The following is a 13,174-nucleotide window of genomic DNA, read 5'->3' on the forward strand; positions in this document are numbered from 1 at the left end:
GCGCCGCGAGTAGCCGCGAAGCGGAGCCCTTTGATGTTAACGATTGTGTTGTTCACACCAGCGCCGCGGCGCAGCCCCGTGCGATCCTGTCAAGCCGGGCAGGAAGTCGCACAAAGAAACAACGAGAGAATCCGGTTAATTTTCGAAATAAAACACGGCGATTGACAAATGTAATGATGTGAACGGGAGGGCTCCGGCTCGCACATGATCTCCGTTGCTCGGAGCTTCGCAGCGATTCCGCCGCCGGTTTACAGCGCCCGCACCCCCCTGCAATGGCCATGCGCCCCCCGCCCCCCATAACCAGTTTGTAGCCTACTCGCCGCACATAGCACATAGTGTGTGTGTGTGTTCCTCACTCAGGCACACACACACACACCCCTGGCAGCAGCGCAGGAGGATAAAAACATGACATGCATCCAGTGAAGGCACTTTTTGGATTGTAGCTAGGCTAATTTAAAAGTCTGTGACGAAAAAAGAAAGAGACATTTTATTAAGTTTTTATTTGATTAAGTAGATTTCGTCTCGTCTTTTTTCGTCAACAAAAAATGCGTGTAAATTTCGTCACAGTCAGTGTTTAAGGGCATTGATTTCGTCTCGTCTTCGTCTCGTTTTCGTCATGAAAAAAACCATTGTTGACGAATTTTTTTCGTCTCGTCTCGTCTGACAAAATTAACACTGCTTTCCTGTTTTTTATTATTAACTGTTTGTTCCTGCAGTGGTCTGGTTTCTCAGTAGCATCAATAAACTCTGGTATCTTCACTTGTTTTCTCTCGTGTGGTTCTTTGAGTTTCACAGAATTCATCTGATGGAAAATGTGACTGGTTCCGTGTTGGTTGTGGTGAACCGCTCCACACCTCCTCAGAGCAGAAACTACAGAGCTACCAAAACCACCAGCACAGACTAGAAACAGCCTGAACAAACTCTCACAATCTGAGTCAGTGAGGAGGGAACTGGAGTGGTCACTGTGTTTAAATAGCTGCCATTTTGATTTATTGTTCATCTGTGGGTCTTGTACGTGTTGGTTTCATAAGGCTGCTGCCGTGGACAGGTCTCGCTTAGAAAGGAGATTTATTATCTTAATGGGACTTCCTGTTTAAATAAAGGTGAATAAAATAATAATAAATAAAAACTATTGACACTCTGTAAAGTCTCTGACAGGAGTTCTGGACCCACAGGGACCAGAGACCAAGACCCAGTGTGGGACTCTGTAGACCCTGGTTCACTGGTCAGTCAGACTGGAGCTCAGTGAACTCTCATGTGTGAATCAGACCTGGACCTGGACCAAGGTAAGGTTCTGGAACTGGATTAGGTTGAATCAGGACCTAGATCTGGTTCTGGGTTGCGACCAGGATCTGGATGTGGTTCTGGATCTTAAAATGTACCCGAATCTGGTTCTGGTTTAAATCTGGATCTGTATCTGTAATTGGTCCTGGATCTTGATCTGAACCTGGACCAGATTTAGGGTATTGGTATCTGGTCCAGGCTCTGGGCCTTGAATTTAATTCAAATCTGGTTCTGGATTCGACCTTAGTTCTCAGTCTACCCCTGATCCGGCTCTTTTTCCCGATATGTCTGTCTCTGGTGTTTTGCTCCTGTTCTGGGTCTGGATCTCGTTCTGGTTCTGTACCTGGATTTTGCATCTCAATCTAGATTGGAAGTTGGTTCTGGTTTTGAAATGTATAGTTCTCATTCGGCCTGGTAATCTATTGAGTCTTTGTTCTGAATCTGGATCTTGATTTGAACCTATTCTGGATTGTGGATCTAGATCTGGAAATTGACCTGTACTTGGTTCAGGTACCTGGATCTGAATCTTGCTCTGGTTCTGGTTCTGGATGTGGACCTTGTCTGGGCTCTCGATGATCAAAACCCTACATTTGGACCTAGTTCTGCAACGGAACTAGGATCTGGATATTGTTCTGAATCTGGATTTATTACCGAATCTGAATGAGAATTTGGTTCTGGTTCAGGATTCAGCCTTTGTTCTCGGTCTGGCTCTGATGTGTGACTAGATCTAGTTCTGGATCTGGATTTGGAACTAGATGAGGAACTGGTCCTGAATCTTTATCTGAACTTGGACTGGATTCAGGATCTAATACTGGACCTGGATCTGGACCTGATGACCTGAGCTGCATTGATCCACCCTGCCACCTGCTGGACAGGGGAAGACATGACAGTGGAAACTGATCAGTTATCAACAACATGACCTTTGACCTCAGTTTCCTCCAGCAGGGATGAGGCCTCAGACGGTGCAGGTGTGTGAACTCTCCAGCAGGTGGAGCTGTTCCTCCAACAACTCCTCACTTTGTCTTCAGGTAACAAACAATAAAGACTTTCTACCAGGTGTAAAGGAGAGAGTCCAAAGAGAAGCTCAGACATACAGAGTTCAAGGAAGCATACTGATTACAATTACCTCCAAAATGCTGAGATTATGTATTAAGTTGCACACAAACTCAATCAATGATGTCACCTCATTCCAGTCTGTCCACCTCTGCACACCGACAACACTAGAAACAAACATGGTCATTACAGGAAAAAAGGTGAAAGCTAAAAAGCACCAGTTTCAGTGTTGTGTGTAGAGGACCACAGATTTGGAATGAGCTTGATGATACTCTAAAAATGTCACACTCACACTGCATTTCAATCCTTAAGAAAAACTTAAAGAAACAACTATTGTCAATGTATGTTTGATTGATCAAGTCATGTACTGTATCTGGTGGGTAATTTGGGGTACCAGTGCTGTGTTTCCTCTCATCGATGTTGCTCTGAGAATTGTTGGTAATGCTGCCCTTAACTGTTGTGTCCTGACTTGTTTTTTTGTCTTCACACAAAAAGTTGTGCTTGAATGCTGGGAATGTCTGTTGTGTGTATGTCTTATAGTGTGCTGTTGTATCTTATGTCGGTTGTGTTATGGCGCTTTTCCACTGGCGCGGCACGGCCCGCTTTTTTTGCCCCCGCTGAGGAGGAACTAAAAGAACTCAGCTGTAGTGGAAAAGCACCTTTACCGGGCCGAACCGTGCCGTGCCGCGCCGTTCCGTGCCGTGAGAGTATAGTGGAAAAGCGCCATTAGTGTGTCTGTGTCTGTGAGAAATTGGGCCCCCTACTTTGAGCTTTAAGTAGCTTCCCTGGGGTGACCCCTTTTTTTACACACCCAGTCATTGTAGTAAGGCAAGGCAAGGCAATTTTATTTGTATAGCCAGTTTTTACAAACAGTTTGTCTCAAAGGGCTTCACATAGCGTCCTTAGACCCTCACATCGACTGAGGAAAAACTCCATGGAAAACCCTTTCAACAGGGAAAAATCGGAGAAACCTCAGGGTGAGCAACAGAGGAGGGATCCCTCACCCAGGACGGACAGACATGCAATAGATGTTGTTACAGACAAGAAAACAGTTTATAGTTTATGACACAGAATGTTGGACACATGGAAATGTTAACAAGAGCTGATGGAGGCAGCTTCTGGTGGGAGAAAAGGCAGGGAGAGCAGGCCAGCTTAATGGGAGCACTGGATGTACTCCCATGAACATGTTAATATCTTTGTAAGATTTAATGTGCGTGTGTCAAAATCAATTTTAAAAAAAAGGAAAATAAACCAGCTGTAACCAGTCAAAACAAACTCAGCCTCATGCATCAGCTGAAACTAACAGAGACAGATGTCTCTGTTAGTCTCTGTAAGGGTTTCCTCCACCTCCACAGTGAAACCTGCTCCTGTCTGGATGGAGTCTGGTTCAGGTCAACAGGGTCACAGCTGATCCTGGGTCTGTGGTCCGGTTCCTCCAGACCCTCTAATCCTGGGTCTGATTCAGGATCAGGAGGGGGACAACTAAATCACTGCAGGATCAGCTGGTGGATCAGTCTTAGCTGCTGTATAATGAACTGGAAGTGAACTCTGCTCTGTGGGTTTTCTACGTTTTCTATAGACGATAAAACCACCAACAGCAACAACAAACAGTGGCAGACCAACTCCCAGTCCAACATGTAGACGCTTGTCTCCTCCTCTGTGCTTCCCTGTGTCTCCTGCAGAGAGAAGCAGAGTGAGGTATCAGCTGTCAGGTAGGGGTCAGACATTATCTACTGCACTTTGATCACATGACTCAGACCAGCTGTTTTCTACAAAGTCAACATCATCGACAAAAAACACAAACATGTGATCTGTGATGGTTCATCAACAACCAGACTGACCTGAGTCTGTGACCGTCAGGTTGAATCTTCTGATGAACTTAGGGTCACTTCCTGTGTCTCCAATGTAACACTCATATGTTCCAGTATCGTTGATGTTGACGTTCTTCAGAACCACAGAAACGTCTCCGTTCTTCTTCTCTGGATCTTTCAGCTCCACTCGACCACGATAAGACAGATGCTGGTAGTCTTCATAAGAACGGTTTTCTCTGTAGAAGAAGACGTAATGATCTGACTCCAGGTCAGGTTTGGTCCACATTATCACTTGGATTTCAGTGCCTCTGGAACTTTGACACTGCAGAGTGGTGTTTTCTCCAGGTTTCACTGTCAAAGACAAAGACAAACATGATGTCAGTGATCAGGGTCTTTATTAAAAGCTTTCAGATCCACAGTCTAAACACTAAAATGTGTTCGGACCTGAACTTTGTCCACATGAGACTAAGTTCAGAACCTCAATTAAATAACTGATGATGAAGATGGTGGCTGATGTCTGTCTTTGTTGGATTCAGATTTCAAGTCTTGGTTGCCTCTTTCTTATTGACTTCTATGTATTAGCTTCACCACTGAGGTAGCTCAGGTGTCAGACAGGTATAATGTGTCAGTCACAGGAAAAATACAAAATAAATGTCTCTAATCTGTGAATAATAGAAAAAAAATTGAACACTTGTTTAAACACAAATGGTTCATTTTGGAACTTGAAGTGATATCAATCTTAGATTAACTCTAACAAAGTGGTAAATTCAGTTTGTTACAGGTCTATGTTGCTGTAGTATAATAAATTAAATCTAACAACAATTGTATAATTTATATGATGGCAATGGTCAACAACATATATCGCACATTCAACATTCAAATTTGAATCTAATATTCAGCTAAACACTGCGTTTTAATTGTTGCTGAAAAAAACAAACCAGTCTGGTCAAACTGTGACTCCGCCGCCATCAACCAGGAAGAAAACAATATGACTGCGCCATCACACAAGGCAGCGTCGTGTCCCACCAGACCAGGTCCTGGTCTTGTTCTCCTGACCTAACGCTTTGGAAGTAAGTCTAACTCTATATTTGATATGGAGTGAAAAAAAACGGAAGTGATCCGTTGTGTTGAGACAGAGAGCGACTGACGACAACTACTTACTCTGCGGTTACTAACTACAGTAAAACTACGGTAACAATGGTAACCACAGTAAAACTACAAAGACAGAGAATTCAGGTCCTTACCTCCAGAGGACAGAGGGAGACACAGCAGGAGACACAGGGAGACCAACAACACTGAGGAGGAACACATCTTCTTCTTCTTCTACTACAGCTACTACTACTATTAGCTACTACTACTACAACTTGCAGTGTCAAACAGCAGTGAGAATACGATGAACACTCAACAAGTGAAACAGACTCGCCCTGTGACGCTCTGACACGGATGTATTATATGACCCGTATACTTCCTCCTCTCTGACTCTGACTGAACTCCACACCCTAAAGCAGGAGCTGAACGATGTGGGCGAAGCACCTGTCGCTGGAGTGGTGATGGTGAAATGACAACACAAGCTCCCAGTCCAGTTCTTAGCAGGAGGAGGAGACTGAATCATCACACTAAGGTATGAAAACTGAATATTCATCAGCAGCTGAGTCAAACCTGTAGGCCTACTGCTGAGGTGTTGTGATTTAACACAATTACATCCTCCTCTGGTTTGTGTTTGATCAGTTTTATTCTCCAACCAGAGGAAATGTATGAACATATACGTATAGACAAAGTAACTTGATAATTCCTTATGTGCAGTAGTTATCAATCAATCAATCAATCAATCAATCAATCAATCAATCAATCAATCAATCAATCAATCAATCAATCAATCAATCAATTCTATCCATCTATCTATCTATCTATCTATCTATCTATCTATCTATCTATCTATCTATCTATCTATCTGTCTGTCTGTCTGTCTGTCTGTCTGTCTGTCTGTCTGTCTGTCTGTCTGTCTGTCTGTCTGTCTGTCTGTCTGTCTGTCTGTCTGTCTGTCTGTCTGTCTGTCTGTCTGTCTGTCTGTCTGTCTGTCTGTCTATCTATCTATCTATCTATCTATCTATCTATCTATCTATCTATCTGGGGCTGCTGACAGCTGACAGTGACAGTTTCCTCATCACTAAACGTGTCCAATCCTCCCTCACTCATGGGACAAAGTCTTTTGGACATATATGCAGGTCTATATTCTCTATGTTTATAATATAGTTTAGTTTGATCCACCCCCTTTAGAGAGCACCAGTCTCCCTCTTGGCTGGGTCACATCACTTCCTGGTGTCCGTCACTTCCGTTTACAATGTTATAGGTGCAACCTCTCTCCACCCATGGTGTACTCATGCAAAATGGAGAATAACTTTCTATTCAAATTTCTACACAAATCATTTGAATCAGAATCCTTTATTGTCACGGTCAACATTGTCACCAACATTTACTGTGAAAATATGTTTAGCAGCTCCGCATGGCAGTAAGACAGTAGAAAAATAAAAACAATATATATAAAAGATACACAGATAAACACAGATAAACAGTATAAAACAAGTCTCCATAAATATGGACATGTGCAAGGTGGTGCAAAAGTGCAAACAGTAGTGGGCTCATAGTGCAATGGAGGAGGAAGGGGGGCTTATTGCACTTGGTAGTGTGTGTATGTGTGTATTCAATGTCAGTCCTTGCATGAGATGGGTAGGAGTGGGGTGATGGTTCTGGCAGCCTGGTGGAAAAAGCTGTTACTCAGTCTTGCAGCTCTGGATTTGAGAGAGCGGTACCTCTTTCCAGAGGGGAGTGGGGAGAACAGGGCATGTGTGAGATCAGTGCTGATGCTTCTGGCCTTCTTGTGCAGTCAGCCAGAATAGATATCTCTAAGGGAGGGTAGAGTGGTCCCAGTAATCCTCTCTGCCGTCCTCACCACCCGCTGAAGGTCCTTCCTGTCCTTGGCAGTGCAGCTGGTGAGCCACACTGTGCAGCAGTAGGTCAGGATGGACTCGATGGATGCTCTGTAGAAGTTAACCAGCAGGGGGCAGGGAAGATGTGTCTGCTTCAGCTTCCTGAGGAATTAAAGCCTCTGATGAGCCTTCTTCACCTGATTCGAGATGTGGATAGACCAGGTGAAGTCGGCTGAAATGTGTACCCCAAGGAACTTGAAGCTCTCCACCCTCTCCACCTCCTCTCCTTTAATAGAGAGGGTGGGAGGCACAGTTTTTTTTTAGATTTCCTAAAATCTATTAGTTCCTTGGTTTTGGTTGTGTTAAGGTCCAGGTTGTTCTGAGAGCACCAGTCAGTCAGGTGTTTGACCTCTTCCCTGTAGGCTAACTCATTGTTGTTCTTAATCAGTCCTACAATGGTGGTGTCATCAGCAAACTTAATGATGGTCTTTGTGGGATGGATGGGGGAACAGTCATGGGTAAAGAGAGAGAAGAGGAGGGGGCTAAGGACACACCCCTGCGGTGTTCCAGTGTTCAGGATTAGTGTAGAGGAAGTGCAGTCTCCCATCCTGACGTGCTGGGGTCTGGGTTTGCAGACATTGTCTGAGTCTGACTGAAGGTGAACACAGAGAAAGGCCACTTGCTGATCTACATCTGGGTCTAACCCCTGTCCAGACACTCCAGGAAGTAGTTTACAACACCATTATCTGATCGATGTGATTAGGTTATTATATCAAGGCTACATATTTTCTTTGTCATACCTTAACAGTTTCAACTGCTGTGTGCAGTGTTACTCCGACTGAGAAAGACTGCAGAGTGCAGACAGCAGTCGAAACTGTCAAAGTATGACAAAGAAAATATAAGAACCTAATCTAAGTAAATAGTAGGTTAAATTAATTTATTCGGACTACCATTATCTGATGCCGGCCCCAGCCTGTGGAAGTCACATAGGTTGCACTGTAAATGAAGTATATGACATTTACATAAAAAAGGATCCGTTCCACCGCTGGGGATTTTCTCATTCTGGGATTTGAAACGCTGAAACAATAAAAAAAACCTGTATGTTTATTCACTTAAACCCCAGTGTTTCCCACGTTTGCAAGTGTGGCAATGCTACGAGGGAAAATGTTTGATAAGGAGCCAACAACGCCACCTAGGGGAATCTCACCCCCAGGAATTCTAAATATATAGCTTCTATAATACCAAAGGACACACAGGTTTAATAGACACTGGCTCAGACGTGATTCCAAAAAATACAAGTTTTATTATTAAATATTGTTTTTCTTTTCTTTCGTAAAACAAAAGCAATACAGGTTCCCAATAAGATCAATGAACAGGACAATTAATATTGTACAATCTGGAATAGGGCCGCTTTAAAGCGCTGCTTAAGTTGTCGATAAAGTGCTAGGTGCAGGGCTGGGGGCTCACCGGGCAGAGATGACTTGCTGAAGGAGAGGGGAAGGGTCCTTATGCTACACCACACGTGAAAACCACACAAATTGTTCACCACAAAGTGCACTACTGTACAGGAAAGTGAGGGGAACCGTCACCACCGGAATCAGCCAGTCTCTCGCACCAGTGGCACCGCCAGCACCTGTGGCTCCTGCCACACAGGATTTTAAATCTCACTCATACAAACACACACACACCCTTGAACCCATTGGTTGATCAATTTAGAAAATAAAACAAAAAAAACAAAAACAAAATACTATAACAATTTCTCCACCAGTCAGTGGAAAGCAATGTTTAAAACAGGGTTCACTGTCCCAGGCAAAAGGCCTGCACACACATACACACTCATGAAACAAACAAAAAAAACAGAAACAAAAACAATTAAACACTAAATGGCAAAAGAAACTTTGAAAAATAATGAATAAACAAAATAACCCAGACAGAACAGCAGTAGGAGGCCCATACAAGGTGTAGGGGCCCGCATCAGATAATCAGCTGGCGGGACGTGGAGGCTTCAGGGCTCCCGGCACAGGAGGAACACACCACAACGATGCAGCTTTAACGTAGGAACTGAATGCCATGCAAAGAGCCAGCTTCAAGGCCACGCTGCCCCACCTCTGACTTCGGACAGCAAGACACCACTGACGATGTGCAATGGAGACGAGCTCAAGTTAACCAAGGAAACGAATGCTGTGCGGCGCATGGACGCTGCGCACACACACACACACAATGCCGGGGCAACTCTCCCCTCACTCTACCTCCAGCCGGAAGACAGGCCGACTCTGCTGAGGGTATGAAAAAGCACCACACTGGCCCGTTGCCTCACTGCTGCCTGAACGCTGCCACAGCCACACCAGCCCGAGCCACGCTGCAGACGCCAAGTCTACTGAGGAAAGGAGTGAGGACGCGCACCTGAATCAAATGATCTAATTTTCCCAGCGCCGCCCCGTAATCAAGGTAAAGGAGGATGATTGCTCCGAGACCAGTGACGCACAGTGAGCAGGAAGTAGGAGAGGGGGGTGGGAAGCCACCCTAAGGTAGTACACCCCAAATACAAAAAAATAAAAAATAATGAGCAATCTGCTCTGCCACACAAGGGGGCGTATAAATTTCGGTTTTACCGCGCACTGCTGTTCACAGCTGTGCGCTTCTCTCTCTGTGTGTGAGAAGATGCCAATACGGAGCAGCGCTATGCAGAGATGAAAGAACGGAACGATCGTCCGATCAGGGGGGTGGGGGGGTATTCGTGGCGGACGTAATTCTTTTGTAAATGAATGTGTGGGAAACACTGAACCCGTATCGATGTGGACAGGCTCTAAGGCCAACAGAGGTGAACAAAAGTGGGTTCCTTTGTCTAATGCCAAGTCAAAAGTCATCTGACTATGAATTTCAGCTTACGGGAGCATGATTGCCAAAAACTTCTCCGGTAATTACATCTTGATACCCAAAGCACATACAGAATCATTCTTTCATACCACATTCACACCAGTGGTGTTAAGCTACGTGTGTAGCCACAGCTGCCCTGGGGAAGACTGACGGAAGCGTGGCTGCCAAGCGCACGCCACGATCATTCATACGCATGCACACAAGGCAAGATGGGTAAGGTGTCTTTCCCAAGGACACTACAACAGAGATTGGGAGAGAGCGGGATTTGAACCACCAACTCTCTGATTATTGGACAACCTGCTCTACCTCCTGAGCCACTTACTCATAAGGGTTACAGCTGTGCCTGCCAAAACCGAGTTTTGTGGCAGACCTGGCTGGATGGAGACAGCGGCACCCAACAACTTCTTCTAGGTGGTGCATATGTGCATTGAAATGATCAGTGCCCTGTGAACTTCAGTTCAGCAGCAGGACAAACCCCACAGCCTGCAGAACCTGTTCCAGAGGAGGAGGTAGGACCAGACACAGAAGGGATTTGCGAGCCCAGTTAACCCACTACCAAAGGACGATCCAAGGACGAAGACCACCAATCAAGTGGCTGAAGTCCCATGAGGGAAGAGAGTGGGAATCAGTAAATAGCGACCTCTACAGGCTCAAGGGACCTGCGGACAGGAAGCTAGACAAGATGGGAGAACTCATCTACGACCCTTTGGGACTGCAGAGAGGACCAGGAAACCACCTATGAACTGCTTTCACCTACTTTCGCATGCCAGAAGCCGTATCTGACCTTGTCCAAGCCTACGTCCAGGATATACAACTCTGCATGTCTACAGAGGAGTACAGCATGGCCGGTACATACTGGATGTACCATCTCACATCTCGCAGTCACTCATGCAAAGCAGGGCCAATGGTGGGAAGAGGTTGAGAAGAGGAGACTCTCGGATGGAGGCACATCGACCAGCTTCCTTATTCAAGCTGTCTATGATGTCCTCCCTTCCCCCATCAATCTCAGCTAATGATATGGTGAAGACCCCACATGTCCACTGTGTCCATCTCCAGCCAGCCTGAGACTTTTCTTGTTTGGCTGCAAGACAAGTTTATTATAAGGGCATTACACAACCAGGTCTTGAGATGTCTGGCAAGCAGCTTAGAGGCTAAAAGAACTGACATCAATGCTCTACCTGCTCAAAACATCAAACATAGTCCATGTGCCCAACTCACATTCTGAACAGCTGGGTGAGACACAGGACAGGAGGCTGCTAGTGGATCTGGATCAACGTCTTTGCTTCCCTGCCAAGATTGCTGCAACAAACATCAGGCCCGATCTCGTGCTCTGGTCCTCCTCCCTTCGCTCTACATTCATAGTCGAGTTGACTGTGCCCTAGGAGGATGCCGTCAGGGAGACCTATGAGCAGAAGAGCCTCAAATACTCAGAACTGGCAGTGGACGCAGAACAGCGTGGATGGAAGACCAAGTCACCAGCACCCAGTCGAGGTTGGCTACAGAGGGTTTGTAGGCAGATCAACAACCAGGCTGCTCAAAGATCTGGGGATCCAAGGTCAAGCTCTGCGGCAGGCCATCAACTCCATGCAGCAGAGCAATCCAGTCACTGGCTCTGGATGAAGAGGAAAGGCAGTGTCTGTGCCGCAAGGCAGCAGCAGCAGCTGAATAAGTAGGGGATCCAGTGCAGAGGGGGGCACATCTGGGATGCCAGCTGAAGACCCTCTCCCCCCATCAGCATGAAGAACAATATGGTCTCAAGGGAATGTAACACCTAGTCCTATCTTTTAACACTGTTGTTCCATCCAGTATTCACTCTGCATGTCTTGAGATCAAAACGTTGTCAGAACAAGTTGTCACTGCTACAGGTCTTCCATTGCAGCTTGGAAAGCTTCAGGCCCTTCTGCTGTTGTAGCTCCTTTTGATAGTCACATAATTGCGGGGTCCGCCTGCTATTTAGACATCCCGCTATTCCGACATGTCTCTATTTAGACATCCCGCTATTACGACATCCCTCTATCTAGACATGCCGCTATTCCGACACTATTTGGCATCGCTAGTCCGACACGTCTTTTTTTTTTTTTTTTTACAGCTGCGATACCCAGGCGCGTCTCTCTCTCTCTTTTTTTTCTTTTCAGCATGCCTATCACCGGTTTGATGAGGGAGTGATGTTCTTAATCTCAACAACTCAACTATCAAGTCGCGAACAAAACTGACACATATGATAAACAAACAGAACTATGCTGCAGTTTGTTTGTCAAGTTAACCTGTGACCTTCAGCACCACGGACAGCGCGGCGAATGAGCCGCGGAGCTGCAACTGTGAGCGTCTGGGCACTGGGCTTAGGGCCTGGGGCCTCATTTATCAAAACTGTAAGTAAGCAGTGTAAAACTGCTGCTACTAAATGTTTTGCTTAGGCCTACGGCGAAAAGACACCCAAAATATTTACACCTTTTTCAGATCTATCAAACTGTGCGTGCACAACTCTCCGCAATTTCTCTTTGATAAATCAAACTGGATCCAAGAATGGTGCGCACCATATTCCGCCCCCGGAATGCCTACACAACCATATATGGTCAGCACGTGCATATTAATTAGCCATGTGCGCTCTGTGGAGCGGCTACAAAGTGACAACGAAGACAACGGGCGGGGGGAGCGAGATACGCGGCACCGGGCAATAAATCAGTCAGAAAGATGATCTTGCATTTTAATAAGCTACAATAAAAACAAAAACCTCCCAAATCTCAACAAAAGGGAGCAGAAAGAAGAATAATCTTATGTAATCTGCCCCTTTATCCCAGAAAATCTTTTTTTTCCCCTTTTACCTATGTTAAAACAATGTAAAGCAGGACGATAGTTACCATTACTTTGAACGCCTTTCCACTACACAGTTACAGCTCTACTGGACTCGGTTTAGGTCATTTTCCATTACAGCTGAGTCCTTCACTGTTCCTCTTCAGGGCCGCGTTGTCTCACTCTTTATTCTCTCATCAGCTCCAAACACACTTGCACCTCGTTAACTCAGGTGACAGAATAATAACAGACTCAGTAGCTGCAGATCAGTGTGCGCTGCTGCCGGTGTGTTTTTAAACTTGGCGGGTTTGTTTTTTCTTCTCTCTTATAGGCCTATGTATTTGTGTATGAGAAACAGTGTCTCAGATGAAAAATCAGAAGGACACGTCTGACTATAACGTAATCAATCAATGTCGGAAAAGCGCAATGTTT

The 13,174-nt window shown here is 45.4% G+C and overlaps 1 protein-coding gene across 1 annotated transcript in view; it reads right to left on the reverse strand.

Moving 5' to 3' along the window:
• Positions 1-13,174, reverse strand: part of LOC146968329 (uncharacterized) — a 139,425-nt gene that overhangs the window by 54,840 nt on the left and 71,411 nt on the right. The window lies entirely within an intron of this gene.

Source organism: Trachurus japonicus, chromosome 18 (assembly GCF_045865225.1).
Source record: "Trachurus japonicus isolate A0001 chromosome 18, Traja_1.0".
Taxonomy (NCBI): Eukaryota; Metazoa; Chordata; class Actinopteri; order Carangiformes; family Carangidae; genus Trachurus; species Trachurus japonicus.